Below are 15,514 nucleotides of genomic sequence, written 5' to 3'. Positions count from 1 at the left end.
TACAATTTAGCACTTTTAAAGCCTCTGAGTATGGCCTCGTGTACAATTCTAGGTTCCATACACTAATAAGCTTAGCAAATGTTTGGTTATGCGCATAGCCCATTTCATTTTTTCAACTTGTAGAGGAATTAAAATTAAGGAAAAAAACCAAAATATCCTCTAATTGTGGAAATTCCCGAAATACTCCTAATTTTTTAAAAAAAATCAAATATCCTCAAAATTTTGTCATAAATTCTCAAAATGCCCTTCAAAATTTCAAAATACCCCTAGTAATGAGAATAAATGTTACCAAAGGAGATTAAAATTTTTGTAGCTTTTGATAGAGTTTGAGTTGGTAATGTAGGCTGAGGAGATAATTGTTTCATTATTTTTAGACATCTTTGGGACAACGTTGCCAAGAGACGTTGGAGCTGCTCCCACCATGCTCGAGCGATTGGAAAAGAGAGAGAGAGAGAGAGAGAGAGAGAGAGAGATCAGAGCTGCTGGCGCGCGTTGTCGAGACCAGAGAGGAAGAGAGTACCCAGCTGCTGCGGCTTGCCTCTTCTACCGTCGCGTGCAGAGATTTCTTGTCAAGATTAGATTTCTCTCTTACGTCCGTCGTGTGCTGCAGAGATTTCATCTGCTCAATCTTCGGACGTTATCGCCGGGTAATTAGCAGAATCTTTGTGAACTTTAATCTTTTTTAACTCCTCCACTTTGTGGAAATTCCCAAAATACCCCTCAAATATAAAAAGTTCCCAAATTACCCCCAATATTTTGTCATATATTCTAAAAATGCCCTTCATATTTTCCAAAATTCCCAAAGGGTTTGAGATTAAATTTTTCCAAAGATAATTTTATTTGTAGATTTTGATAAGAAGACTATTAATTTGTTTATCAATACTAGATTCGTAGCTTTTTGATAAGAAGACTGTTTGTTTATCAATACATCTACAAATTTTTTTGTTTATCAAAATATTCTTAGCTTTTGATAAGAAGACTTTTGTCCAATTATTTTTCGACATTCAGCTAGTTACGTTCTAAGCACCCAAAAACGGATCTCAATTGTCACAAAAAGGAATAAAGATTTGAAAATCTCGAACAATCCAACCAAAATAGATACAAGGGTATTGCTGAAATTGATTTAATTATATACGACACTCAAAGATAAATCCCTATTGTGAAAAAGACTAAGCTATGCAAATTTTTTGTTTTGTTTTTTTTCGGGGGGGTTTTGGGGGGGGGGGGGGGGGAGAGAGAGAGATACACTCATTTGGAGCCATCCATCCAAACTCAGCCACTCATTTGGCTCATTGTTGAAATTGTTCTAAATATATAAGACACTCAAAGATACATCCCTATTTGAGTGTCAACTTGATTATAAATGGTACTCAAATTTCTTTAATAGATGGCACTTATTTGGAGCCATCCATCCTAAATAGACGGGTATTTTGGGGGTTTTGGGGGGGCGGGGGGAGTGTTTTGATACTCAAATTGATTATATATGACACTCAAATTTTTCTAATACATACACTCATTTGGAGCCATCCATCCAAACTCCACCACTCATTTGGCTCATTGTTGAAATTGTTTTAATTATATATGACACTCAAAGGTGGAAGGCACACACACACACACACACACTCACACACACGCACGCACGCATAGAGAGAGAGAGAGAGAGAGAGAGAGAGAGAGAGAAGGGTATTTTGATTTTATGTTTTTTGTTTTGTGGTAGCTAGGACAATGGTTGCAAAAAAAACACCGTATAAGGTGCGCTCGGAGTTGGTGCATAATATTGTGACCAATTTGGGGCAACATGGTGCGGAGTATGATCCATGGGTAGAGAGACAATATTACTTTTTATTTGGACACACAAAACCGCCAACCATAGGAGTCACCATTTTTTTGGACGATCCAAAGGACTGGTACTTTAACCTAGGAATCACTTTAATTAAAGAGACACTAGGTCTTGTTAGTTTTTACAAGATTTCTTCTTGTGGTTGCAACATCGTACCCACCTATGTATTGGGCCTTAGGTTGAGCTATTTGATGACTATGCTACCTAGGAGAAAGATAATAATTTGTGATCTTCCCCCATTATCTCCTGAAATTGGGAATAGAAGAATGTTTCTATGAAATCAGCAATTTTTGTGAGGTTAAAGTATTCTGTGCATTTTCATATTTGTGTATCTTTCATTGCATAGATGTGCTAACCTTTGTCACGGAGATAGATTTTTTTTTTGATGAAATGCGTTAGTCCCTCTTTGTGTCTTGGATTGGAAGCGTCTTTTCTTGTAACCATTGAGAAATTTAAACATGTTCAAAGTAGAAAAATCTTTCAGATCTCTAGTCTCTCAACTGTTCGATCCCAATTTGAGTAGCTTGTAACTAGTAATGCAAGGGCGCTTTGAATTTCATGTTTGATAGATCTAATTATGTTTGCTATGCTTTTAGGCAAGGATGGCTACAACAATAGGTAGTCTGGAGATCCATAAGTGTCAATGCAATTATAAATGCAAGCACTCAAGTGTGGGATGGAAGTTCATAACAAGGAGAACATTTTATAACCATCAAGTTCAGGACTCTTTAGGGAAAGTTCATCCATTGGTTGGTAAAACCCAACTCACACACATACAGAGCCATGAGGGAGATACTACTCCCTTGCAAGGAGGCATAGAAGCAAATGTACACTCGATGGGTTGTACGCAAAATGCGACAAATAAAACCGCTTTTGGTACTTGCAAAGTCTAGGTGGACGACATGTTCATCTATCAACCTTTTATAGACATCAAGCAATCATGCATAAATTTGACATACCGAAGAGTGGATTTGGCCTCTATGGAGGTTGTATGATCTCTATGTCTTTGATCTTTCTATTGGCCTAGTGTCTGATGCCATTCACACATTATCGATCACTAAATGTCTTCAAAAAGTATATCTCCCACTTGATGGAGAATGCCTCATCAAGACTCAAGAAGGAAATTGATGATATTGTGACAAAGGTTTCTAAGCTGGTGCCTACATCAATTTGATTTGGTCGATGGCCAAACTATCCTAGAATATATTATGATAGCTTCAAGGCATAGGAAAATCAAAAGTTCATATATTGGTGCTTGCCCTATCTTATCAAAACAGTAAGAAACATCCCTTTTGACATGGAGATATTGGGTGTTTTGTTAATAGAAATAGCACACTACTTTTACAACTATAGTAGAGATCATGGATGGTCTCTTAATGGTATTGAAGTTGTGACTAAGCTCTTACAATCATGACGAGTACGAAAAGATGACATGGTGGGTGCAACCTCCTCACCACTTGAACATGTTTTTGGTGAGTATATGGACCCAATATGTTAGTGTGGTCTATTCATATTTTTCCAATTTATGTTCATATTCTTTCATGTCTAATGAGAAATTTCCCTACTTTCACGAAATGGTGAGCTTTTAGATGATGTCTTGCACCATGGCCTGCATCACTCCTATGGGGGAGTTCTCTGAGAACTTTGAAAAAAAGAGGGGGACTCGAGCCTCCCATAGTCCGCACGCGCAAAGATGATGGGAGGGCTCCAACCCCCCCTATTGTTTCAAGGGAAAATTACCGAAATACTACTCTAGTTTGTGGAAATTCCCAAATACCCCTCAAATTTCCAAAGTTTCCAAAATATCCCCAATATTTTGTCATAAATTTCCAAAATGCCCTTCAAATTTCCTAGAATTTCCAAAATACCCCTAGTTGTGAGATTAAATTTCTCTAAAGATAATTTTTTTGTAGCTTTTCATAACCAGACTGACTGTCTCTCAATACAAGAAATTAAAACTAGACTTTGAGTTGGTTATGTGGGCTTTGGAGACGAATTGCTTCATTATTTTTAGACATATTTGACAATAAGTAGCTCAAAAAGACTCAAGCATGGAATGCAAGGTATGTCGCTCTCTCTCTCTCTCTCTCTCTCTCTCCTCCTGCTATTAGCAAGTTAGTGTCTGCCTTGTTTAGTATACTATAAAAAGAGAATGACAATCGTGCTTCATTAGGAAGAGAATGGGGTCTAGGAGGGCCTCTTTATTTGACAGTTTAAGGGAAGTCAAATCTCTAGTATTAAGAAAGCAATCAAAGAACAACATCTGAATTTAAACAGGCAAAAGGACTAGTTTATTTGAATTCAAATTTCCCCCCCAAAATGAAATTTAAATTCTAGCGAGTAAAACCATATCATGTAGCATATCTACGGAAAGAACTAGACGTGAAGATTACAATCTATGATATCCGATCAAATCAGTGATCATATGTAGGAGTTATGGAAGACCGAAAATCATAAATTTGTCCACTCCCTTTTTAGGGGGGAAAAGTGCATCTTGTGACCACTCTTACACCTCTCTTACACACCCACCATTCTTGCACACATGGCGTGCATCTATTTGTCAAAATGTTTATCGCCTTCATAATTTCATGGAAAATAAAGAGGCCCTCCTAGACCCCATCCTCTTCCTAATGAGTCAACAACCGACATTTGTTGCATGTGTGGTGTGAACTAATGCTGTGTGTGTGCCAATGTGAAAGGTCACACATAGACATCATTTGAAGCGTCATCTAGATGGGTGATTTCATTTGGAGAGACGTCCTCACTTGTAACCTATTGAAAATAGCACACAACTTCTTTTCTTTGCCACAGGTCAACCCAAGCAGTACCTTCAAGTGCATGAAGACCTTTTATTTTTCAAAAATTTAAATATTTTGAACTTTTCACCTACTCAAAATATCCAATTCTTTTGAGGAAAAAGGGGGGCAAGAGTTTCCCAATCATCCGCGTGCACGTGGATGATCGAGGGGCTCCTGCCCCCCTTTTATTTTTCAAAAATTTAGATATTTTGACCTATTGACGTACTTGAAATATCCAAATTTTTGGAAACAAACTAGGGCGAGAACCCCTTGATCATCCGCGTTCGGGCGGATGATGAGGGTATCTTGCCCTATTTTTTTTTTTAAATTTAGATATTTCAAGTACATCAACAGGTCAAAATATCCAAGAGAGATAGATAGATAGATAGATAGATAGATAGAGAGAGAGAGAGAGAGAGAGAGAGAGAGAGAGAGAGAGAGAGAGAGAGAGAGAGAGAGAGAGAGAGAGAGAGAGAGAGCCTATAGTGCATTGTCTAGGTAAAATTCCATATACACGAAGATTCTAGTCTTGTGTGTGGCGACCCTTGGAGTCAGGGTGTGTGCATGGCTTCCTTCTCAAGTGCTGACTCCCAAGTGCTGCTCCTGATAGTGACCTCTTAGTGTTCTTTTATAGGTGAATGCTGCATTACTCTAGGATAATTTGATGAGGTTAGGGCCCTAAGCCGGAAAGACAAAGCGAGGAGTTGGGTCCCAGACGGTTGACCCTTGCTATATTTTAGGAGAACTTTAAAATGATATCTCTTAGGTGGGCCTTTGTGACCATCACCTAGAGAGAGGTGACAATATACACTTGGTTTTCTATACAAGGTTTTGGCTTGAAAACGGAAAAAATAGATTACACTACGTATGTTTACTATGGAGATGTGTCGTGAACAAGATGTCGGTGAATGGCCGGCTTTTTCTAGTGCGTTGGTGTAGCATGTTTGTCATTTTCGGGGCAGACGGGGCATGCCTTCGGCGTCATTTCTTGATTGATGGTCGCCATCACATGATTTTGTCATTCTTCTTTCGTTGTTTTGGGCGTTAATGTCAAGTTTCTCGCGGTTTTCTTTTTGTGCGTGCGTATGGCGTGCATGTACTTGTGTGAATGGGTGTGTGCACTCATGCATGCAATGTACTTGTGTATGTATGTGCATGTGCTCATGAGTGTGTATGCGTGTGTGTAAGTGTTTCTGTATGGAAATAGAGGGAGAGATATAATTTTAACTGAAAGAGGGAGAGGGATGGAGAGAGAGCGAGAGATAGGTGAGAGAGAGACTGAGGGAGTCCGTGTGGGTGTGTATATGGGGTTGTGTGTGTTTTTGTAAGTGTGTGAGAGTGGGAACGAGAGAGAGAGAGAGAGAGAGAGAGAGAGAGAGAGAGAGAGAGAGAGAGAGAGAGAGAGAGAGAGAGAGAGAGAGAGATAGTGAGCGAGAGATGGGGAGAGAGTGAGAGGGTGTGTGTATGTGTGTGTGGGTGAGTGTGTGTGTGTGTGTATATTGATGGGGAAACAAGAGAGAGAGAGAGAGAGAGAGAGAGAGAGAGAGAGAGAGATCCTATAGTGCACTCTCTAGGTAAAGTTCCGTATACACTAAGATGCATCTGTGAAGACGTAAGGCGTGATGGCAACACTTTGTACAATGCTGAGCCTTTTAGCAAGCAACAATTGGATGCTATTACCATAATCAGCATGCCGAATGAAAGTGACACCATTAATGTGCAGCACATCATCAACTAAGATAGTTTCCTTAGATTGAGATAACTTCTTGAAAATTAGCAGCAAAGGTAGGGCAGGGAGGCTTTTCACCCGGTCTCCAAAGCACTTTGGACAATATCCAAAGTGATCTTCACACGGATAGGAGGTTGGCTTGGGATTGGTGGTGTCTGGATTCACAAAGTGCACTGGGAGCACTCGCAGACGGGAGGCAATCTTGTAGGCAAGCCCTCGCCTCTTTGCTTCAGGAGGATTTAGGGGTGAGAGTCGTGGTTGCAAGTTGGAGGTTGAAGTTGGTTGCTCACTAGCCTTTTTCTTGCCTGTAGTGGTCATGTAATCCTTTATTAATGAGATTAAGCCAAATGTTACCTTACGCTTGAGCACGCGCTGTGGCCTTGGGCCACTTAGGTGTAGAGGTGATCTTCCTCCTCTTAGTCGGCTCCTCAGGAAAGAGAGGTCTGGTGATGCTTTCTCTTCCCTTAATGTGTGTCACAATACCTTCGTGTATGTTGATGTAGAATATTTCAAGCTCGTGTGCGTTGGAGGTTTCTGGAGCACTCATAGGTTGAGAGGAGAGGTATATCAAGCTCTTCTTCTCACTCTCCTTCGTTGGCGACGATCACGAACAAGGCATGTAGAAGAACTTACTTCTTGAATTTCAATGACACTGCAACCTAGTAACAAGACCTCGATGAAAGCTTTTAAGGCCTCTAAAGCCTCCTCCTCTTCTGTTCTCCAATTTGCAAACTCCTCACGCCATTCATCCATGTTGTAGATTGCACATCTTCATTGCTTGTGGACTGAAGGTCTGTGTAGCCCTCCTCAGTGGGGGCACCAAAATGATAGCGGGAAAAAGAGCAGTGCAATCGCGTGGCCTCTGTACTCGTGCACACTCCAAAAACCACGCCTCATGCAAACAAGCAAAGAACAAAACAAAGGGGGCACCACCCTAAATTAAGAGGTTTAGGGACCTCACACATAGTGCACATAGGCAAGTGAGACTTCTGGCATTATGATGGCATCAAAACATATGGCAAAACACATAGAAAAGAAGCTTAGGGACCTTATGTAGCATATATATACACAAGACATCAGCTTAACAATACAACGGCATCTGATCATACATAACAAGGATATAGAGAAGCAAGCCAAGGATGGCATAATCCCTTGTCAAAAACAATCAACCCAGCAAGTAGGTATGATCCTACTAGCAACACATCAATACCTTAGAGAATGATGGCGAGGATGGTGGCCATGGAGCATGAGAGAAGAATCCTTATTTAGGTTTTAGGGCTAGTAATGTAGCATACTAGAGAGAGAGAGAGAGAGAGAGAGAGAGAGAGAGAGAGAGAGAGAGAGAGAGAGAGTAGAGCTCCATCCATAGCTCCTCGTTGTGAGCAATGTCGTCATAGCTTCATTGCTTGGTGAAGTGGGTGAAGTGTTGGTTTTGAGTGAGAGAAGGCCTCCTTATATAGGTTTCTGAGAGGGTTTAGGATTAGGGATAAACATGCTTAAATCCGTTGATTGGGGTTACTTTTTGCTTAGGGTGGTTAAGAGATTGAGGTCACCTGATATGTCACCATCAAGATATTCTCTAGAGTGATGTGAGAGGGGAGGGTAAATGCTGATTTTTCTGATTGTGACACATAGGGATAAGGCCTTGACCAGCATTTAAGAGCAGGTAAGGTGGTTGTTGAAACTGGAGGTTCTGCACATGTCAAGGGGGGACCTGCGGGGAGGAGGTGGCAGTTGGGTCCTCCTGAATATCAAATTCTCAAAAAATCCTCAACCATGGCTTCTTTTGACATGTGTTCTTTGAAAAAATCAGCATGTCTCTTTTCAACTCAAAAGTCTTTATCCCTGTTGACTGACCTTTACCATAAGATTTTCCCCTTTTCTCCTCCTGTAACTGCATTGTTGATGCCCAATCACTGCTTCTAGTAACAGTGAACTGTTACCTACCAAATACTTATGGTGCAGTAAAAAATATTTACCATGGGTAAAAAAGGTTACTGTAGGTAAAAAGTGATTTGTATTTACCATGTAGGTGAAAAATATTTACTGTAGGTAAAAAAATATTTACTGTGGTAAAAAAGTGAAAACGGAGTATGCTGTGCTGTGAGTCCACACGAACATCCTCGTGTAAATTTCACTAGAAATTCACACCTAGAATGGGCTATTCTGTAAGATATAGGTTGTAGGCATGCATAAGAGCTCGTTCCCACGTATCTTCTGTCCATGGCACTTTTTACTCTTTGGTGCTTGTGAAGTAGATTTTTCTTCTCTTTCGAGATCCCTTGGACTAGAGTATCCTCATCTCCCCAACAACTGACTGTGCCTTTATTGCATCTTCAGAAGGGGTCCTCAAAACCATGCATCACCCGCAATACCTAATACACTTGGTAGAGGCACCTAAACACATCAGAGACAACCTCAGCTTCTGTCCTCTACCAAGGGTTAGGACATGGAAAGCACAAGAAATCTTACAAAGAAGCCAACCCACTTGACTGAACTACCCAAAGCTGCCGGGTGTGAAGGCAGGTGAGAGAATAAGTGTACAATACATGGTGAAAACCCTAACGGGTGCCATAAAGTTGTTCACTGGCTCACCTGACCTTACATGCATTATGATGAGAAAGATATGCAGAACCATCCTAGCAGTGTTAGAGATCTTCAAGCCAGGCCAGGTGAGTGACAGCATATTCTTCTTCCAGGATACATACAGATGTGCTTATGATATGTCAGGTCAGCCTTCCAGGAGGTGATACATGCGTTGTATCAAAGAATTATGTTTCTACCATCCTATCACCTCCAGGCTTTTGAAGAAGCATTCTACACGGGATTCTTCACCATGCATACAGATATCTTTGGCCCAACAATGCTAAATCTACATGCACGGTACGAATCACTGCTAAAGATGCGGGAGACCATAAGATGAAGCAAAGGATCAAGGCCATGTTGGGGACGACATGAACAAGGAGGGGGGGGATGTAACTACTCGGCGGACTATTATTTTTGTAATTATTCATTCATTGAGGAAAACCCGATTTTTCACCTTGTAAATATTGGGACTTAGAGAAGTTTCCAGATTGTATCCTAGTTTTGATAGTTAGATTGAGTAGATGGTTGATTTTGGAACTTTAGGGTTTGAGAAGTTGTAAGGTATATATACCACATTTTGACCTTAATGAAGGACCTTTTGTCATTTTAAACAAGTTTGAAGTCTGTGAGTGAGCGTACTGTGTACGTGAGAGAGAGTCTGAGCTTCGTCTTGACGCTACGTGTGCTACGGTGGTCGGAATCGAGTGTGGAGAAGTGCAGCGTGTTGCCCCCGACTAGAGCTACAAGCCGATACCAACATTGCGCATGTACGGTCCGGCTTTGGGAGATCCTTCTACGAGCTTCATCGGTTGTTTGGGTGAGCATACGTTATCTGATTTTGCATTGCATCATATCCACGTGTTCACATTGAGTAGAGCTACACATTAGGCACTTCAGATTTCGGAAACAAAGACCTACAGATTTTGGCCAGACATCCTACGTGTTTTTGCACCGGGTGTTTTGGGTCGTGATTTTGGTTTATAGACCTTAGGGAGAGAGGACTATAGGTATTAGTAGAGTCTCCTTCAAGTTCTATGGTGTTTCAAAATTGTTTGATGGGTGTTCGGCTCTAACAAGCGTTGTAGGAAGATTCCTCTTTTGCACTTTTGAAGACTGTGAGTTAGACAATTGGTAGGGACCTCTGTAGGAATTAGTTAGGAGTCGATCAAGTGTAGGTTGACACCTTATGCTTGCTTCCACGTGCCTGCGAGTCGAGCTTCATCCTTAGCTGACATTACTTGTTAGGTGAGTTCTCGCTGTGCTGACGTCCGTCGCGGCGTATCCGTCCAACAGCCATTCTACCCATTGAGGTACAGATAGCCAGCTTGGGAGTGATGGCTAGTGAGTTCAACGCCCAATTGCCCATCTCCGCAACCACACCTTGGATCTAGAAAGGCTTCGACTAGATAGGGAATATTCAATCAACCACTATGCAAACACAAGCAGAACGACGCTAAATAATATTCAATCAAGGGCTTAAAGGAAAGGGTCTAAAGAAAGGGATTTTAGTATTGAGATGCGACAATAGATTGGACACTAGGAAAGATAAGAAGTTTCAGTCCAGATGGGAAGGACCATTCATTGTCAAAAAGCGATACGCCAATGGTAGCTACAAATTGATGGAAGCAGATGGTCTCATTCACAACACCACAGTCAATGGATGGAGGCTAAAAAGGTACTTCTTAAGGTTTGATCCAGAGTTCATACTAGATATTCTAGAGAAGGGAGAGACCTCCAAATCCCCTGCTAGGGAATAAGAAGTATAGCTGGAGACATGAATGCCTCTAGCCAGATGCCTTAAGCCAGAAGGGGAGGGCTAATGATGGCCGGCTTTCGGAACCTGGCCATGAGAATCAACCCCAAAAGGGGGAAGCTTAATAATAATTAAGATAAACTAAAATATTTTTATCTTCCTACTTGCGCCACCTCCCCCCCCCCCCCTTGCTCTTCATGCGCATGCAGGTGGGCCGCCCCCCACCCCTAGCACCACCCTTACCTCTCCTCCATTATCCACCTCTCTCTCTCTCTCTCCTCCCTCATTTGGCACCAACAACTTCTCTCTCAGCCAAGCTCTCTCTCTCCCTTGTTCTTCACTAGCCAAGAAAGCGGAAGGATAGTCTCTCCCTCTCTCTCCATTCACACCCACACACACTCCCTCGCTCTCTCTCTCACCGTCGTTGATTCCCACTCTCTCTCTCTCTCTCTCTCTCTCTCTCTCTCTCTCTCTCTCTCTCTCTCTCTCTCTCTCTCTCTCTCTCTCTCTCTGTCCCTCTGTCGGCAATCAGGTGCAAAAAATCTCTCTCTCTCTCTCTCTCTCCCTCTCTCTAGCTCTCTCTCTCTCTCTCTCTCTCTCTCTCTCTCTCTCTCGTTTCCCTATCAATACACACACACACACACCCTCTCACTCTCTCCCCATCTCTCCCTCACTATTTCTCTCTCCCTGATTCAGCCTCCCTCTCTCTCTTTCTCGTTCCTGTATTGACAAGCCATGTAAATCTCTCTCTCTCTCTCTCTCTCTCTCTCTCTCTCTCTCTCTCTCTCTCTCTCTCGTTCCCACACTCACATACTTACAAACACACACACAACCCCATATACACACCTACACGGACTCCCTCAGTCTCTCTCTCACCCATCTCTCTCTCTCTCTCTCTCTCTCTCTCTCTCTCTCTCTCTCTCTCCCTCTTTCAGTTAAAATATATCTCTCCCTCTATTTCCATACACAAACACTTACACACACGCATACACACTCATGAGCACATACACATACATACACAAGTACATTGCACGCATGAGTGCATGCACCCATTCACACAAGTACATGCACACCATATGCACGCACAAGAAGAAAACCGAGAGAAACTTGACATCGACGCCCAAAACAACGAACGAAGAATGACAAAATCACGCAATGGCGACCATCAATCAGGAAATGAGGCCGAAGGCATGCCCACGGCCGGCCTCGAAAGTGACGAACATGCTACACCAACTCACTAGAAAAGCCGTCCATTCACCGACATATTGTCCACGACGCATCTCCGTAGTAAACATACGTAGGGTAATCTATTTTTTCCATTTTCAAGCCAAAACCTTGTATAAAAGACCAGTTATATATTGCCACCTCTCTCTAAGTGATGGTCACAAAGGCCCACCTAGGAGATATCATTTTAAAGTTCTCCTAAAATAAAGCAAGGTTCAACGTCTGGGACCCGATTCGTCGCTTTGTCTTTCTGGATTAGGGCCCTAACCTCATCAAATTATCCTAGAGTAATGCAGCATTCACCTATAAAAGAACACTAAGAGGACTATCAGGAGCAGCACTTGGGAGTGAGCACTTGAGAAGGAAGCCATGCACACACCCTGACTCCAAGGGTCACCACACACAAGAGTAGATCAGGAAGAGTCGAAGTGATCCGAGGTGCTGACCTTCTGTGGCTGATCAGGCTCATTGGTCCCAAGGTGGTGCAACTAAGCTACGCTCTTGTGTGTAAGTATGGATGCCAATAATGAGAATGATGATCCCCGCATGTTTCCTTTCCATTTTGTGCATCATATCCGTGTGAATATTTGTATTGATAGAAAAATCTTTTATCAGCAAAGAATAGCCCTATTGTTTGGAGCCGAGAGACTTGGGAAAATCTTGCGCTCTCCTCATCCTGTCATTCTACCCTTACTAGACTATTACCATTCCTTTGATGTGTCGATCTTCATCCTATTTTGACTAAGTTGTGCTAAAGCACCAAATTGTAATTACCATACTCTATTTTAAAATAAATTGGAGTTGTTTGTGTAATTGTTTACTCTCTCACTTATGGCCTTCCCTAATTTTTATGGTAAGCCTGGGGAGGTTGCTCCAGACTTTTTGGATAATTTGGAAATGGCCTTTCTGGTATCGGGAAGGGATGACGAAGCTACTAAGTTAAGGGCCTTTCCTTTGGTCCATAGGGAAGGTGCAAAATTATGGTATCAAACTTTGGCACCTGAAGAAAGAAGAGACTGGGAGTCCTTAAAGATGGCCTTCATCGAAGAATTTCGCCGCCATGAGCCTCCAGAGGAGATATGGAGACAACTCTTAGAGCTATACCAAACATCACCCAATGACTATAGAAGCTATGAAAGAAAGTTTTCCAACCTGTGGGAGAAATGGTGTGCATCACTAGGTGAAGGAGAAAGGGCACCAGAATGCCTAAAGAAGGACTGTTTCTTGGCAGGGCTTTACCCCATCCTTGAGAAAAGGTAAAAGGTAAATTCCCAGATACCTTTGATAAAGCTATGACTTATGCAAGGGAGAAGGATAGGAAGTTAAAATTCCAAGCTCAACTACAAGGGGGAATGGAGCCTCCACCGCTAGCTCAACCTACGGCAAGGGTAGTAGCAGGGACAGAAGCAACAGACCAAGAGTCCTCTCAACAAGAATTACTTCAACAAATCACCAATCAACTAGAGAGCTTGTCCATCAATCTGGTTCAAGGTGTAAGGGCTCCCCAGCCAGGAAGTGAACGAAATAGACAAGAAGGACAAAGGCAAGCACGTGAGTACATTTGCTACAACTGTGGAGAGGTAGGTCACGGCATGTATTATTGCCCCCATCCACGACGCTATCAAGGAAATGGTAATCAAAGACGGCCTCCTCGCCAGCAAGTCACTCCTCCTCGAGCTAGGCCACTAAATGGACAAAATGCACACGTGGCTCCACCAATCCAAATATTGAGACCCCCTCCTCCACCACCACAAGCACCAGCAGAGATCCCTCCACTACCATCGGGAGGGGAGGACAGGGCTATCTCTGTCATAAGTCTTGACAATGGTAAGGATAAAGGGAAAGAAAAAATGGAGGAAGCTGTTGCCATGCCAATAAAGAGAGTTAGGAGACAAAGAACTGATGAAATGGAAGCTTCAGAGCCGGATAAAGGGAATGAGGGTTTCTCCCAAGTGATAGGAGACAAGAAAAGGAAGAGTAGGTCAAGGAGGCACATAGGAGTAGAAGACTTTCCACTTGGGTAGGATCCATACCTTACGACCTGGTAGCAGATGTGAGTAAGCAAGGACCAAAGATTTCATGGCAGAAACTCCTCCACCTTTCCCCAAAGATGCGTAGAACCTGGTCTAAGATGGTCAGCACCAGGAGGGCTAAGGCAAAGTCAGTTGGGTCTATTAGTGCAAGAGGCATGAAGGATATCGTGCCAGTCATTGATGCAGAGATTAAGAGTCAGCGAGTCTCCAATGTGTACGTAGATGGTGGAGCCGAGATTTGTGTTATGACAGAGAAATTAATGCACAGGTTGGGTTTGGAAGTAAACGAGCAAACTTCCTTACAAGCTAAGATGGAAAATAATGTAAGGGTGGCTTGTGTGGGAAAGGTTAATGGAGTGAAGGTTTCAGCTTTTGGTGTGGAAATCTCAATTGATGCTTATGTGATCCCAACTAAGGGGGAGGGCTATTCGCTAATCCTTGGAAGACCTTGGCTTATGGCTATGAAAGCTAGGCAAGATTGGGAGACAGGTTCCCTTGAGTTGCGACCAAATCATAAGGTAGGTGGCAAGCAACAAAAAATTGTGTATGACATAAAGCAGGGTAGACAACAAGACCTAGAGATGAAGACTTCTATGGATGAATGGAGCACAAGCAGTTGCTCTTCATCTGAGGATGAGTCATCTGAGGAGGATGCTAGCTCTTTGGAAGTCATGGGTATAATACTGCTAAACCCAGAAGGAGAAGGTGGTCAAGACTCTCTAAACAAGGAAGAAGCCACAGGCTTAGAGGAGATGCTAGCTAAGGACCTACTAGAAGAAGAGAGAGAACCCTATTTGCAGGTACTAAAGAAGCATGCTGGCCTTTTTATAACTGATTACGAGCACATTAAAGGAGTAACGGTAACCCAACACCATATCCAATTAAAGGAAGGTGCCGTCGACCTTGTTGGTGATGAGGTATTTGCACAGGTTGAAGCTCTAGTAGGTCATGTTTCTGAGTATAAAGAGATGGTTGTGGAGACGTTTACAGAGGGTTTGGATACAGGTTTGAAAAGTGATCAGGTTTGCTTGGCTATGCAGCAAGTGGAGGCAAATGGTAGGGTCTTGCTATGTTATGTGATGCTATGGATACATGTGTTATTGGAGGTTGCTTTACATATATTTTTGTGTCAATGGCGAGGTTTTTTTGAAGTGGAATATACCATGGAGGGTTCTGTAGCAGATGGTAGGATAACTGCTTATGATTCAGGTTTCTCAAGTGATGGCAAGTATGCTTATAATGGACACGAAGGATTATGGATGCAGGGTGACGAAGCTCCGTGCTATAAAGAGCTGGAAGGGTGGCCTGTCTATTGGCCTACAAGTGCAAAGGAAGGCTTGGATATACATGTTTTACAGGTTGATGGCAATGAGCAATGCTTTACTTTTGATCCAGGTGGATTCTACACCATGCATGGGGGAGCTTTGAGCTTTCCATTTGACCCTGGAGGGTGATGCAGTAGCAGATGCTTTTTTCTCTATCTCTATCCTATCTATATAGACACTATACTATCATTTTTCTTATACATTCTATAGCTCTATGTTATATAAT

This window comes from Adiantum capillus-veneris, chromosome 9 (assembly GCF_014529385.1).
Source record: "Adiantum capillus-veneris isolate H3 chromosome 9, ASM1452938v2, whole genome shotgun sequence".
NCBI lineage: Eukaryota > Viridiplantae > Streptophyta > Polypodiopsida > Polypodiales > Pteridaceae > Adiantum > Adiantum capillus-veneris.
This window is presented reverse-complemented; position numbering follows the sequence as displayed.